Here is a 15,652-nt window from a genome sequence, read left to right on the forward strand (position 1 = left end):
TCTGTACAGTTAGGGTCACCATCTCTATTTCAGAATAATTAATATGCGGAAAACACTAAAAGTTGATTGTCTTCCAATATTGTAGCATAATTAAAAAACTTTGACTTTGTAAGTACATATTATTAGTCCTAATGCCAGTATGATTCTTCATAACTCCTGCTTTGAAATACTGAACTTTAAAATTTACTTGATGAAAGATAATTTACAGTGGCACTCTGTCAGGATAATTCTGACTATAAGATCACTCTATTAATCTGAATCCTTCTGAAATGTGCTGTGAATGAATGCTGATGCAACTCACTGTGGGAAAGCTGTTAATAAAACGAATCTGTGACACATGCAACACATTCACAGAGGAAGAGGACACAAAGGGAGGACACGCAGAGGCTGTGTTAAAGTCAGAAATCCAAATCTTTAGTCAAAAACAGGCGGCAGTTACAAACAGGAAGACAAGCAGTCCATCAAACAGTCTACAGGGTCAAACATACAGAGAATTCAAACAGCAGTAAAAAATAACTGGACTCTGAAAAACTTAAAGCAATGTGTGACGCAATAAAAGGAAGCAGCGCAGTATATTCACTGAATTATCATCAATTACAAAAGACAAAAGGAGAAAAACTATGATTTCTAAGAAAATAAACCTTGATGGAAACATACAGAATGTAAACTGTGTGAGTTTGGTGAACTTTGTTAGTAACAAATGAGGTAAAAAAAAAAAAGGGAGAGACAAAAACTCAGTATTCATTAATAATTAGAAAGCATCTAAACATTCTGGTCATGGATTTTTACAGTCTTAGTTCCGCTTGCTGTCATCATTATAATCATCATGATCAATGGCGAGGTCCTGAGGCGGGCGGGGCTGTCTCTGGTGATGTCACCATGAAGGAACAGCATCTGGCACGTGTTGCTGAAACATCTCAGTACACTGGTGTAGTTTCCTCTCCAGCTGTTTGACATTTGACACTTCAACATTAAGGGGAAGAAGAAGAAACAGTGTTAGGTCAGGTGACCACATGGTTTCTAAAGTAACTGACAGGAAGTAACCAGGCCGTTAGAAATGGATGGCATGTGTTTAGAGTTACTGTAGTTGGGTAACTCTACTTACCAAAAGCAGCAGCACACAGATGAAGGATCAGATGCTGAATGTTGCAGGAACATGCTCATGTGTGGTGGTCATTCAGTGCTGCTCCGGCAGGTTAGACAGTCCAAGACTGATATGCTGCCCATCTGAGAGTTTGAAAACACACATGCAAAGATTTATTTTGTATTACAGTCAAAGTTGGATGTTCACTTCTGTCCTTTAAAAATGTTTGTGTATTTGAAAGCACTAACATTTAAGGATGACTTGGATCGTCTCCTTTAAAGGGGAGACAAGTGTATCCACTGATCCACGTCACTTTACCTGGATGATGACTCCAGGAAACACTCCTAATATAACCAAGCAAATAAATAGTATTGAAGATTTACTTACATCATTACAAAAACATCAAAAACATCTCCTTTGATTCTATTTCTCCATTCCTGCTGAACATCAGGCAACAAATATCTCAATAAATCACAGTAAAATGTAAAGCACATATTTTCTCTGCTTTGTCAAACCTCTGCAGAGCCTCTGTCAAGAAAAACATATCTGTAAGCATAAAACAAATATACATTTCATAACACGTCACTGGACAAACCTCAGTCAGTTGATTTCCTCTGTGCAGTGCAGACGAGCATCAGTCAGCAAGTCAAGGTGGTGAGATGGACTGGTGTCCTTTGTGACTCTGCTGGTTCTTCTGAGGAAACACCACCGTCTCTCCACACCGTCACCATCTGTGAGCACAAACTGCTGCTCTGCTCTGCCAGCATGTAGGAAATCACATATCACACACAAAGGGGTGAAGAAACATCAGAGCTCAACTTTGGATACTTTAGATCTAAACAGATCAAAGTAGCTCTTAGTTTCAGCAATCAGACAAACAATGATACCAAACTGATTCTATATGAATACAATATGGTATTTTCAATACAGGTGTCAAATTAATTTATTAAAACTAATACAGATATATGTATATATATTTTTGATAAATTAGTTTGCTAAATTATAAGAATATATATTTTTTTCCATTTAACAATTGCAACTGAAAGAAATTAAATCCTACAGTCCTATAGTGTTCTGCAACTACAATTAACCCGAAGCTTGGATTTGGCTGCAGGTGCCCCTGTACATCCTTCTCAACATGTGGGTACCATTTAATCACACTTCTTCCTGAGCTTTGCTTCATCACAAGACCAAAGGTGGCATCCCGTGTCACAGTCTTCTCATCATCCAGAAGAAACATTTGAAGAAACATCATGGAGAAGAAACATTTACGCGCCTCCTGGTTTTGTTTTCTGATCCTGCAAAAAGACCGAGGACAACAAAGCCCAAAATTGATGATTCTCCTATCAGGGATCAGTAGAGTGTATTAACCTGTGGTATAAGCAGCAGTCACTGAAATATTACTGTTTCAGATAAGAAATCTAGCACATAAAAGCCAGGGTGGGAGGGATCTCTGCAAACTGACTTACCTCTGCAAGTGTGAAGCTCAACAAAAATCTGACTCTCCAGTCACAGACAAACAAAAACCTCCAGCTGGGAGATAGAAAATGCTGTCTGGGTCTTGCTGGATGTTGCTGGTCAGAGTCCACACATTAGCAGAGTGCTTCTTGGTCCCACTGACCCATGTGGACAGCGACTGTGGAGAACTGTTCTGGAAAACAGAAAAGAGAATTAAAATAACAAAAAGCCAAAGAGGATTTCCACAAAGACTATCTTGGAATCAGCAATCAAAAACAAAACAAAACAAAACACTCGTTCATATTTCAATTAAATATGAACAGGTTCCTCAAATGTAAACAGTTCAGATCTGATTTAATTTAATTTCCTTCACACAGCACATTTGTCCAGGCTGACAGGTAAACATAGAATTAATCTCAGGTAACATGACTCATAGTAGAGATTCAGTAAGAAAGATTGCTAGCTCTAATATTATTACCACACAATCCAAGGACACACCAACAGCTCAGATTTCTAGAACTATTTAAACAAATGTCTTCTGAATATTCAATTCATGTTCACAGTGGGAGGGTGGGGGGTGTCGTGGAATTTTTTAAATAAAGTCTGCAACACAGAAAGAGCTGTGATCAAGCTATTTATTACTGCGCACAGGAGAGCAAACATCACAGTTCAGTCATGTCAGCTCTGCCATAGAAGTTGTACTCCTACTCCTTTATGCATTCCAAGGAAGAGGGAGGAAGTTACAAACTGATTCTACCACACTTAGACGGATCAATGGTTATGCTGTTTTGTGCCCTTGGCGTTATCAGCACCTGTAAAGGGAGTTGTTTTCTCAAACTGCTGATGCTGAAGTAAGTTCATCTAGTTTTAGAAACTTTCACTGAACAGTAACAGTGTCACAACTAAGCATATGCATAAGCACTTAAATACTTTAAATGAGAATAACAGAAAATTTATTTTACAGAGGCTAGAGCCTGTCCCAGTAGTCATAGGTAGAACACACCTGGACAGGTCACCAGTCTGTCAGAGGACTAACACAGAGACAGACATCAGAGTAACAAATCTATTTAAAATTAATGTAAGTTTGCTGCAGCTGTATGTATGAACATGTGTTTCTGTGCTCACAGTCCACCTCTCAGGAACCTGCAGTTCACTTTTAGTCTACTTTAAACAGACCTCACAAAAGGCTGATGTGGCTGGATCAGTAGTCTGATTTAAGTACGATACCTTTGGCCAGGGATTAATCTGGTACATCGCTTCACTGCAGTCTTATGTATTTTCCCCACACCTGAATTAAAAAAATACTGATATATACAAATAACAGCTTCAGCTGATGCAGCCTGACTCAATCCTAAATGTTCAGCACACAGAGACACAGAGATACCGTTTAAAGTTTAGTGTTAACATGAGTCACAGATCATTTGCAGTATTACAGTGTCTGGCAGTCTCTGCATGATGTCCACGTCACTGTAAGTTTCTAGCTGACTCTCAAGTGTGACAGGTGTGCCAGCAGGAAAGAGTAATAATAGCCTGCATCCTGAGGTTTTTCATGCAGGATTAAAGGAGCCAGGCTTTGTTCACACAGCTAGGATTGTATTTTACACTGACCCTGGGTCATTATACAGACAGGAGTGCAGAATTATTAGGCAAGTTGTATTTTTGAGGAATCATTTTATTATTGAACAACAACCATGTTCTCAATGAACCCAAAAAACTCATTAATATCAAAGCTGAATGTTGTTGGAAGTAGTTTTTAGTTTGTTTTTAGTTTTAGCTATTTTAGGGGGATATCTGTGTGTGCAGGTGACTATTACTGTGCATAATTATTAGGCAACTTAACAAAAAACAAATATATACCCATTTCAATTATTTATTTTTACCAGTGAAACCAATATAACATCTCCACATTCACAAATATACATTTCTGACATTCAAAAACAAAACAAAAACAAATCAGTGACCAATATAGCCACCTTTCTTTGCAAGGACACTCAAAAGCCTGCCATCCATGGATTCTGTCAGTGTTTTGATCTGTTCACCATCAACATTGCGTGCAGCAGCAACCACAGCCTCCCAGACACTGTTCAGAGAGGTGTGCTGTTTTCCCTCCTTGTAAATCTCACATTTGATGATGGACCACAGGTTCTCAATGGGGTTCAGATCAGATCAGAAAGGTTTTTCTTCTTTTATACCCTTTCTTGCCAGCCACGCTGTGGAGTACTTGGACGCGTGTGATGGAGCATTGTCCTGCATGAAAATCATGTTTTTCTTGAAGGATGCAGACTTCTTCCTGTACCACTGCTTGAAGAAGGTGTCTTCCAGAAACTGGCAGTAGGACTGGGAGTTGAGCTTGACTCCATCCTCAACCCGAAAAGGCCCCACAAGCTCATCTTTGATGATACCAGCCCAAACCAGTACTCCACCTCCACCTTGCTGGCGTCTGAGTCGGACTGGAGCTCTCTGCCCTTTACCAATCCAGCCACGGGCCCATCCATCTGGCCCATCAAGACTCACTCTCATTTCATCAGTCCATAAAACCTTAGAAAAACCAGTCTTGAGATATTTCTTGGCCCAGTCTTGACGTTTCAGCTTGTGTGTCTTGTTCAGTGGTGGTCGTCTTTCAGCCTTTCTTACCTTGGCCATGTCTCTGAGTATTGCACACCTTGTGCTTTTGGGCACTCCAGTGATGTTGCAGCTCTGAAATATGGCCAAACTGGTGGCAAGTGGCATCTTGGCAGCTGCACGCTTGACTTTTCCCAGTTCATGGGCAGTTATTTTGCGCCTTGGTTTTTCCACACGCTTCTTGCGACCCTGTTGACTATTTTGAATGAAACGCTTGATTGTTCGATGATCACGCTTCAGAAGCTTTGCAATGTTGAGACTGCTGCATCCCTCTGCAAGATATCTCACTATTTTTGACTTTTCTGAGCCTGTCAAGTCCTTCTTTTGACCCATTTTGCCGAAGGAAAGGACGTTGCCTAATAATTATGCACACCTGATATAGGGTGTTGATGTCATTAGACCACACCCCTTCTCATTACAGAGATGCACATCACCTAATATGCTTAATTGGTAGTAGGCTTTCGAGCCTATACAGCTTGGAGTAAGACATCATGCATGAAGAGGATGATCTGGACAAAATACTCATTTGCCTAATAATTCTGCACTCCCTGTAAGTATCATACAGTTTAAAGGAAGCACTGAAACTTGCACATATTTATTATAGATGCACTGAAGCTAATCGAGATATTTGCTGTCAGTCTGTGGCTGCGATTAGACACTTTACTGAAAACTTTATTAACTAGTAACTTCATCAGTCATGACAGAAGCTAATATTTCTGTGCTAACATCGTTTAAACAGTAACAGCTTTACTCCAATATAAGCAAACGTTTACACCGTAACTTTAAGCTAGCACCATTAAGACGGTAAAACACGTAATAATATCTACAAATGTATCTTAAAGCTGTTATATTAGCACTCGGTGTATTACTAACATAACCACATTAACATTACTGACACTCGCTGACTTTTAATAGTCATTCTATAAATGCTGTCCGTTTAAATGGTCTTACCTGTACACACTGCTTTATCCACCGGATTCCAGCCAGAGTGGATTCTGGAGTCTTCCCACGCTCCTGTTAGTGATCCTCCATCTGGATGGATGATAACAACCTTCTGAACAATCTAGCAGGAGATGGTCCATATCTATGGGACTGATTTGTGCTAATAACGCCCATTGTATGGACTGATAACAGCCGAAGGGGGTGAATAAAGTCACCCAGTCGCTAGCTGGTCCATTACCCAACATACATCATTCCCTCCATAAATGCAATAAACGATACAAAAGCATCGTTCTACCTGTTTTTCAGGTAGTTGTTTACATTATATAATTTATTGTGTTCAGTATACGTCACTACGATGTGATTTCGGAAATATATAAATATACGGACAACAGGCTCTTCCGCGGCAATCTCTTGTCGTCAATAAGCAACGTTAAGGGAGCTCTATAGTATTCAATGAGAGGACCCTGCACGTCAATTCTCGACGCGAGGGGGGTACCCTGCGCGTCGATAAGTGAAGCAGAGGGAGCCTGACCATGCGTCACACATTTGACGAGTTGGGAGTGAGAACCTGTTGCTCAGAGAGAGATACTCTTGTCTAAATTACAGGCATTTTCACTATGTCCTTCGCTACAAGTGAAAAACCTGGGTGTTATTTTCGACTCTGAGCTTGGTTTTATCCCACATACTAAACATGTAACCAAAACTGGATTTTATCATCTAAAAAATATAGCCAGAGTCCGCCCTATTCTCTCTCGGGCCAACATGGAGATGTTGATGCATGCTTTTATTACCAGTCGCATTGATTACTGTAATGCCCTGCTCTCTGGTCTTCCCAAAAAGAATATTTCTCCTTTACAACTTTTATAAAACTCTGCAACTCGTGTGCTGACGAAGACCAGAGGGCGGGCCCACATTACACCGGTTTTAGAATCGCTGCACTGGCTCCCCGTGTGTTTCAGGATCGATTTTAAAGTTCTTTTATTGGTTTTTAAATGTCTTAATGGTCTTGGGCCTTCTTATCTCTCAGATCTGCTTCTATCATATGAACCCTCATGGACCCTGAGGTCCTCTGGTACTGGCGTTTTGATCGTTCCTAAAGTCAGGACACATACTCACGGAGAGGCAGCTTTTCAGTGGTATGGTCCTCGTCTGTGGAACAGCCTGCCGGAGGAGCTCAATGCCGCAGAGAACGTACATTTTCTCAGTTGGTTGCAAAGAGCAGAGGTAATCCTAAGGTCTTATTTGATACTATTACTGATATCATTACTCCTGCTCCACCTGCTGCCATTATTTCTTCTGCTGAAGACTGTGAAACATTTCTTGCTTTCTTTTTAGAAAAAATTAGCAATATAAGGAAAAAATTGTCCCCATCAGCATCTGCACTGTCAGTTCCCACGCCAGTTCGGCCTGTTGTTTTAGAAAGATTTTTACCTGTTTCACTATCCGAGCTGGGAAAAATAGTTAGTGCAACAAAAGTATCCTCTTGTTCACTCGACATTTTACCCGCATCGTTATTCAAAAATGTCTTTTACTCTATTGGTCCCTGTATGCTCACTATAATTAACACCTCTTTGAGATCTGGCAAAGTCCCTGCCTATTTTAAAACTGCTGTTATATACCCCCTGTTAAAAAAGCCTATGCTGGACCCATCTCTCACTAGCAACTACAGACCGATCTCAAAAATACCGTTAATTGCTAAGATTTTAGAGAAGATTGTGGCGAAGCAGCTTACAGCAGTTTTAGACAAATATAATATCTTTGACAAATTTCAGTCAAAGCTCATTCTACTGAAACAGCCCTTCTTAGAGTTTCCAATGACATTCTGATGCAAAACGATGCAGGTAAGTGTTCTGTTCTCTTAATGTTGGATCTCACGTTGGCCTTTGACACCGTTGACCATTATATTTTGCTTGATAGGCTGAAATACTGGGTCGGTGTATCTGGGTCTGCCTTAGAGTGGTTCTCCTCGTATCTCTGTGAATGATACTCTTCTGTGGCAGTTTCTAAGTACAGGTCATCTTCTACGTCCCTGTCCTTTGGTGTGCCACAAGGCTCTGTGCTGGGGCCATTATTGTTTTTAATTTATTTACTTCCTCTCCAGCATATTTTGAGCCCTTTTGAGGATATTTGTTACCACTGCTACGCAGACGACATCCAACTATATATATCTTTTAAACCTGAAGATGCTTCTAAGCTGCGGATTTTAAATGTGTGTTTGGAAACCATTAAAGGCTGGATGGCTGAAAACTTCCTCCAACTAAATGAAAATAAAACTGAAGTCCTTTTATGTGCTCCAGACAGACATGTACCCAGCATAATGAATGCTCTTGGTCCCCTTTCAACGTTTGTGAAACCATCTATCAGGAACCTAGGGATAACCTTCGATCCTGCTCTTACATTGGATATTCACGTCAAATCTCTGGTTCGGTCTTGCTTCTATCATTTAAGAAATATTTCTAAATTGAGCCCCATAATAGCTCATACTGAACTGGAGATTGTTATTCATGCTTTTATTTCATCACGACTGGACTATTGCAATTCACTGTTCACATATCTAAACAAAAGTTCCCTGGAGCGTCTGCAGATTGTCCAAAATGCTGCAGCAAGGCTTCTGACGAAAACATCGAAATACTCACATATAACACCGTTGCTTATACAGTTACACTGGCTCCCTGTCGAATTCAGAGTCCACTTTAAGATTCTGGTTCTGACATTTAAGGCTCTTCAAGAACAAGCACCATCATACATCATTGAACTTTTACAGCCCTATGCCCCTAGTAGGTCTCTGAGGTCTTGTGGTCAGGGCCTACTTGTTATTCAGTATACGAGACTGAAAACTAGGGGTGATTGAGCTTTTGCTACTGTGGCCGCCAGACTATGGAATTCTCTTCCTCAGAACTTAAGATCTGCTGATTCACTGATTACTTTTAAAAAACAGCTAAAAACACATCTTTTTAAAATTGCATTTTGTTAACTTTTGACTGTACTTTGTCTTTTTAATCTGTTCCTATACCTTGTAAAGCACTTTGTGATCTTTTATCTAGAAATGTGCTATATAAATAAAATTTTACTTACTTACTTTACTTACTTACATGTTTTTAAGAACAGGCTCAAGACCCACCTTTTTAATTTAGCTTGTACTTAATGTTTATTTATTCTATGTAATCCTGTTATTCTATTTATATTATTAAATTAGATCATCATAGTCAAAGGAGCTTGCAAAGAAAAGCGTCTGGACTTCTTTAAGTTACTTGAAGACGTTTCACCTCTCATCCGAGAAGCTTCTTCAGTTCTAAGGTCAAATGGTGGAGAGTCCCAGATATAAACCTAGTGGGAGTATCCCCCCACAGAGGGACAAAAGGACCCCCTGATGATCCTCTAATCGCCTGAGCCAAGGTGTGAAACTGGGTGTGGGTCCCAATCAGCCAGAGTTTCGGGTGAGCTCATTGTGAAACGTGGCCCCACCTTATCATGCGAATTCCTGAGGTCAGATGGCCCAGGATGTAGGGGTGTATGTATCCATGACCGCTTATGTTAATGAGAGTATTGGGAGTGAATTGGAGGGCGGGATGGGGTGGGGTGGGGCGGGCTGCTTTTAACCATGTAAAGTACTGTGTGCTACATTCTATATAAAAAGTGCTTTATAAATAAAGATTGATTGATTTATTTTAAAAAAATTTTACTTTTGTCATTTTGAATTTTTGTAATCACCTTGTCCTTTTTGGGGTATAATAAAACCCATTTTTTTGGAAGATTACATTTGTGCCTGTGTGTTCCTGGCAGCTTGGTTCATGATAGCCTGCATTTGGGTCCTGGTTCATTCCTCCACATGGCTCACTCTGCTAGCCGTGACAAAACTGGCCTCATGCTTAAAGCAGGGATACCTGATCTCAAAATTATATATTATGTAATTTAACGAGGTTTTTTCATTTCAGTAGGCTGAATAAAACACTCATGAGCCATGTCACTGGGTAGCATGTGCTCTGCACAGAGTTTACACACGCTGCACATATGTATTCTGTTTTTTCTTTTTTTATCTTCTTGTATATTTTCCCGCATGATCCTCAGTATTTCATGCAAAGCTCACAACCAGAACAGGTGAAGTAAACAACCATAAAAAGGACATTTTACTTGAGAAAAAGACATGCTGTTTAAACAGTCACAGTCAAAGAGTCACATTATGTTTTCCCAAGGTAAAACAAATCCAACAAAGCAACTTCTAACATGCAAAAACCAAATAGGTCTTCCACTCCACAATTAGACATGAAAAGGCTTTATTCTCCGTTTACCAAGTTAAAAAACAAATCCAACAAGGCTGCTTCTAACGAACAAAATTTACTTTTTAGATCATTGTCTAAAAAAACAAGTAGGTCTTCCTTTATTAAGGCTTCTCTGTAGTAGGATACAGCAACATTTAATAATTGGATCCTCCGTCAATAAAAATAATTCCTGTTTCAAAAAAGCACACTAAAAACCGAAATAGACACTTGATAAAAGAGATAAAATATTGAAACCTAAGTAAACACACCCACTAGGTGGAGACAGGTGTGGGAGTTACGTGCACGAGCAAAGCTGGCAGTAATATTTTTCTCACTACAGTTACTGGACTCATCTCAAAGAGAGACGAGGCAGCCTACGAAGAGAAAGTCCTGCAGGTGGCAGCCTGGTGTTCCGAAAGCCACCTGGCACTGAACACCAAGAAAATCAAGGAGATCCTTGTATATTCAGGAGGCACAGCACTAGGGATGGGTATCGTTTAGGTTTTATCCGATACCGGTGCCAAACCGGTACTTTTGAAACGGTGCCGGTGCTTAAACGGTGCTCAAACCGGTGCTTAAAGAATGGAGAACACAAAATTGGTCCAAAAACCTCTCATGTTCAGCTGCTTTTTTGTAAAAAGATAACAATGTTAGCCTTTTCTGCAGCTATGGGGCATATATGGTATCACTCTTGGTTGGAAGCAGTGCTTAAACAATGGAAAAAACACAACCTTTGTCCAAAAACTTCTCATGTTTAACTGTTTTCCACTTTTTCTTTGGTCATTTTAGCCTTTTTGGCCAGGGTGAAGGGAGTATCTGCCATCAAACAAGAAGACAGCCGCATGTAGCTATGATGATGTTTGCTAGTTCACCTTACATGCATTAATGTAGTAACGTGGTTAGCCTACTCAACGTAAATTACACACGAACAACATTAAGCTACTCACGCAGAGAAGAACGGCTGCTGCTGCCGTCATCATCCGTCATCATTTCTGCTACACTGGCAGGGCTAGGGGCCAGGACTCTACTCCTCCAGTTTTTGGGGGATGTTGCTAACTCCGGGTCAGATAACAGGCACCACACCCGAAGTAGATGTGCTCTGTGTGAGGTCTCGCAGCAAGCTATCAAATACGGCACATTTCTTGGCTTTTAAAAAAAATGCTATGCGTCGCCAGGTGTTTCATCGGATTTGAGGTGTTACCTCCTTTGACAGTATCACAGTATCACCTTAAAGCACTTGTTGCAGGCTGCTGAGTTTGCATCTTTTGCTGTGAAGTACAGCCAGACTTTTGACCGCTTCGCCTTGGGTATTTTTAATCTGTAGCTCTGCTCTACAAGAACGTACGTACCTGGGCCCGCCTACTGTCCTCAGAAACGTAAAATGATTGGCTAGAATCTAAAGTGTATCACAGCTCAGGAAAAAAAAGCACCGAAATAAAGCACCGAAATGTGCGCTGCTTTTCGGTCTGGTTACTACCGTTTATGTCAGATACCGGTACCCGTCCCTACACAGCGCCCACTTAGCCGCCTTGTACATCAATGGCGAGTGTGTGGAAAGGGTCCACATCTTCAGTTTCTCTGCGTCCTCATCTCTGCTGAGATGGACAAACAGCACCACAGCATTGGTCAAGAACTTCACGAGGGTCCTCAGGAAGCACAACCTGCTACTGACCTTCTACTGCTCATCCATCAAGAACCTGCTGACATACTGTATGGTACGGCAGGTGCATCATGGCAGACAGGGAGAGGCTTCAGCTGCCCTCTCCCCTCACTGGTGGACATTTATACCCCACCCCCCGCCCTGCTGTCTCAGCAGAGCAACAAACATCATCAAGAACAGCTCCCACCCTGGTTTTGACCTGTTCAACCTGCTGTCCTCGAGGACGTGCTACAAGTGCATCAGTACAAAACCTAACAAACTCAAGAACAGCTTTTTCCAAAGCCATAACCACCCTGAGCTCATACATGCACTGACTACACAGTCTAACCCAGTGGTCCTCAACTCCCGGGTGCTGACGAGTCATTTGGTACCGGGCCGCGAGAGTTGAGGCTCGGGTGTGAAATTTATGGTTTTTATCGTTTTTCAGCGTTATTTTTTTAATCGTTTTTATCATTAACTCGATTTCCCTGGGTCTTTTCCCATGTGTTATGAATAAATCTTCTGTTTTTTGGTACCGGTACTGGTTTTATTTTATTGTATTTATCTGCAACACCTTAAAGACTGGTCCGTGAAAATATTGTCGGACATAAACCGGTCCGTAGAGCAAAAAAGGTTGGGGACCGCTGGTCTAACCCGCCAACCAAAGGACTTCCCTCTATAGACAGACTATGCAATATTTAATCTGTTGAATGCTTGTGAAAGTACTGTATAATATGTGTACTGTGCAATACCATTACTCTCTCTGTCCAAATATCTGCTACCCACTGCATTTGATCATCATTACTAAGCAATATTAAATACATGCTATAACCCACACCGTATATAAAATCCTTATTTATTCTTGAAAATGTATACAGCACCGCAGAACTGTGCACAACTCCTTCCCCTCTGCAGGAGTTAGGAGTTAGAGCAGGGCGATATGACCAAAAATATTTATCACAACATACATTTGAAAATTTGCAATAACGATATAACTAACGATCTAATTGACACTAGACAAAATACTTTACAACTCCACATCTTTATTAGTGCAAAAAAACCAAACATCAACGTATTTTCACTTAAACAAGCAGCTGTTTTTTATGTGCATTAAAGTTATATAAAAATTTGCAGTGCAAATGCAAATTCCTTGCTGACAGTTTAACCAAAAGCATTTCCAGTGGAAATTGGCCGACATATCCTCAGCATAACCATGTATAATATCCACAGAACTTAAAAAGAGGTTATACACACACAATAAGGTAACATTATGTTGAAGCACAGTACGTATCACTCCGCGAGGCTCCTGCCTACGATAGCCGTAATGCTCCGACAATCCATCAAGCGGTGCGGTGCAGATTTTCGAGCGCCGCGTACCACATAAAATCGTTTCGAGGTCAGTAAACACAACCAGAATTCATACATAAGGCACACGGGATTATAAGGGGCACTGTCGATTTTAAGGAAAATCAAAGGATTGATTTTAAGTGTGCCGTATTTTCCAAAAAACACGGTAATAACGACGGCCCGCTAGCATGCTCTACCAAAAATAGTGCTTTGTTGTGTATCTGACGGACGGAAGCAAAACCAGTTCCACACCACTGAAGTTGCAGCATTTTTACAAACCAATTCTGGTTCATCCGTTTCATTCAACGATCCGCTTTCACCCTCCTCATTCTCCGTTGCCACCATTCTGCCATGTGCGTATGAAAAGAAAGGCACTGCGCATGTGCGTTTTACCCATATTTTATCACAATATTTCATTCTCTTATCGTTGCCCGACATTATACCGGTATTACCGTGAACGGTATGATATGGCCCAGCCCTATTAGGAGTTGCTTTTAATCTCATTGTACATGAGTATAGTGACAATAAAAAGATATTCACTTCTTTCTCAGATTCACCTGAAGATAAATGTATTTTATAATACAGAGAAATGGCTTGTCAGTATGCAGATAATATGCACAATGTAGCCAGATTGCACAAGTCTTTTGGTTCAGAATATTTCAGCCTTACTAATATAAGAAAGACCTATTTTGTTCTTTTGTGGTAAAAAAAAAAAAAACAAAACAACTTATGTGGCTGTTTCATGAATCGGATTGTAATTTTGTGTAAGAATATTTCCATGCACACATAAATGAGCACAATTGTGAACTCATACTGAATAGAAAATTTAGTCTGATTTGTAAATATAGCCATCTAGTGTTTTAGAAAGGAGAATTCGTAAATAAATGCATTACCAAAAACAAACTTATGTGTAATAAATTTATTTGAATTAGTAATATACAAAACATATATAAGTCAAAGTCAAAGTCAAAGTCAGCTTTATTGTCAATTCTGCCACATGTACAGGACATACAGAGAATAGAAACTACGTTACTCTCAATCCCTAGATAAAATAGCAAATGAACATTTAAATATAAGAGTGATTAAAAATGCAAGTAAAATAATTAAAAAGTAAAATTTAAATAAATAAATACAATACAATTTTTACATATAACAAGAAAGCTATACAATATACAATATAATGAGTATAATAGCAAATGTTTAATATTTATATGGCTTATTATACTCAACATGGAACAGAGTGCTACAAAAAAAACATACAAAACATAGCTCTACCTCATATATATTTATAAACGTAACTATTCACAGTGAAACAACTTAGAGAATCACGCAACAAAAGAGATTAAAATATTTAATATATCCCTGTCTGGAAAAAATTCTCTTTGAGAAGAATAATTTTTTACTGCGTTTCCTGTTGTCATTTTCTCACCTTCCCAGCTTGTTGTCTGTGCAGTGGCTGTTCTCTTTCTCTCTCACCCTCACTCTCTTAAACTCGCACCTCCCTTATGCTTCTGTGTGCGTGCATGTGCTGGGTCTGTAACCCCTGTCACTACCCGATCCGCAAATACCTTATCTGGAACAACAGAGATATTTTATATAAAAATAAATCACTTTTCCTGGAAACTTGGATCCAAAATGGGATCCTGTTGGTGGCTCAGCTGGTTAATAGAGAGGGACAACTACTTACTTACAACGACTTTATTGCACTATATAATTTTCCAATCAGTGTTCAGGAATTCTCAATGGTGCTTGGTGCCATACCCTCAGGGACTTTAATGTTATATAAGAACACTGACAGCTCGATCTCTACCTCAGTCACTCTCTCTGGTCCAGCTGAGTCACCAATAGGAAAAATCTGCTTTTCACAGGAACTTGGTAATAGCAATAAAAGAATACGTAGTTTATTCCAAGAAGATATCGTCTCTCTCCCATATATAATATCTTATTGGAACCGATTTGTTCCAGATATCAAGTGGAAGACAGTCTGGATGGTCCCCCATAAATATTTGATTGTAAATAAGGTAAAAGAAGTCTCATTTAAAATTCTACATAAATGTTATCCAGCCAGTCACTACATGGTAAAATTTAAAAGGGACATAAATACTAATTGTACTTTCTGTGGGGATCATCCAGAAACTGTGACACATCTTTTTTGGTACTGTTCTTTTACACAGAGATTCTGGAAGGAATTTAGCGGGTTTGTTATTGTCCATATTTTAAGGGAGTTTTCTTTACGATGGGAAAATGTTTTATTCTGTTTCTTTAAGTTCCCCAAGAAGCATGATAAATGTTTTTTTATGA

General features: G+C 39.8%; 1 long non-coding RNA gene across 2 annotated transcripts; it reads right to left on the reverse strand.

Moving 5' to 3' along the window:
• Positions 1-433: 433 nt before the first annotated feature.
• LOC308401456 lies at positions 434-2,378 on the reverse strand. Of its 2 annotated transcripts, none has more exons than XR_013972573.1 (4): positions 2,176-2,378; positions 1,680-1,841; positions 1,106-1,227; positions 434-946 (listed from the first exon to the last, which is right to left on the reverse strand). It is a non-coding gene; the product is annotated as an uncharacterized lncRNA (long non-coding RNA). The 2 variants fall into 2 exon arrangements; XR_013972574.1 differs by having other exon boundaries at positions 434-963.
• Between the last annotated feature and the right edge of the window lie 13,274 nt (positions 2,379-15,652).

Source organism: Rhamphochromis sp. 'chilingali' (assembly GCF_963969265.1).
Source record: "Rhamphochromis sp. 'chilingali' genome assembly, chromosome: 8".
NCBI lineage: Eukaryota > Metazoa > Chordata > Actinopteri > Cichliformes > Cichlidae > Rhamphochromis > Rhamphochromis sp. 'chilingali'.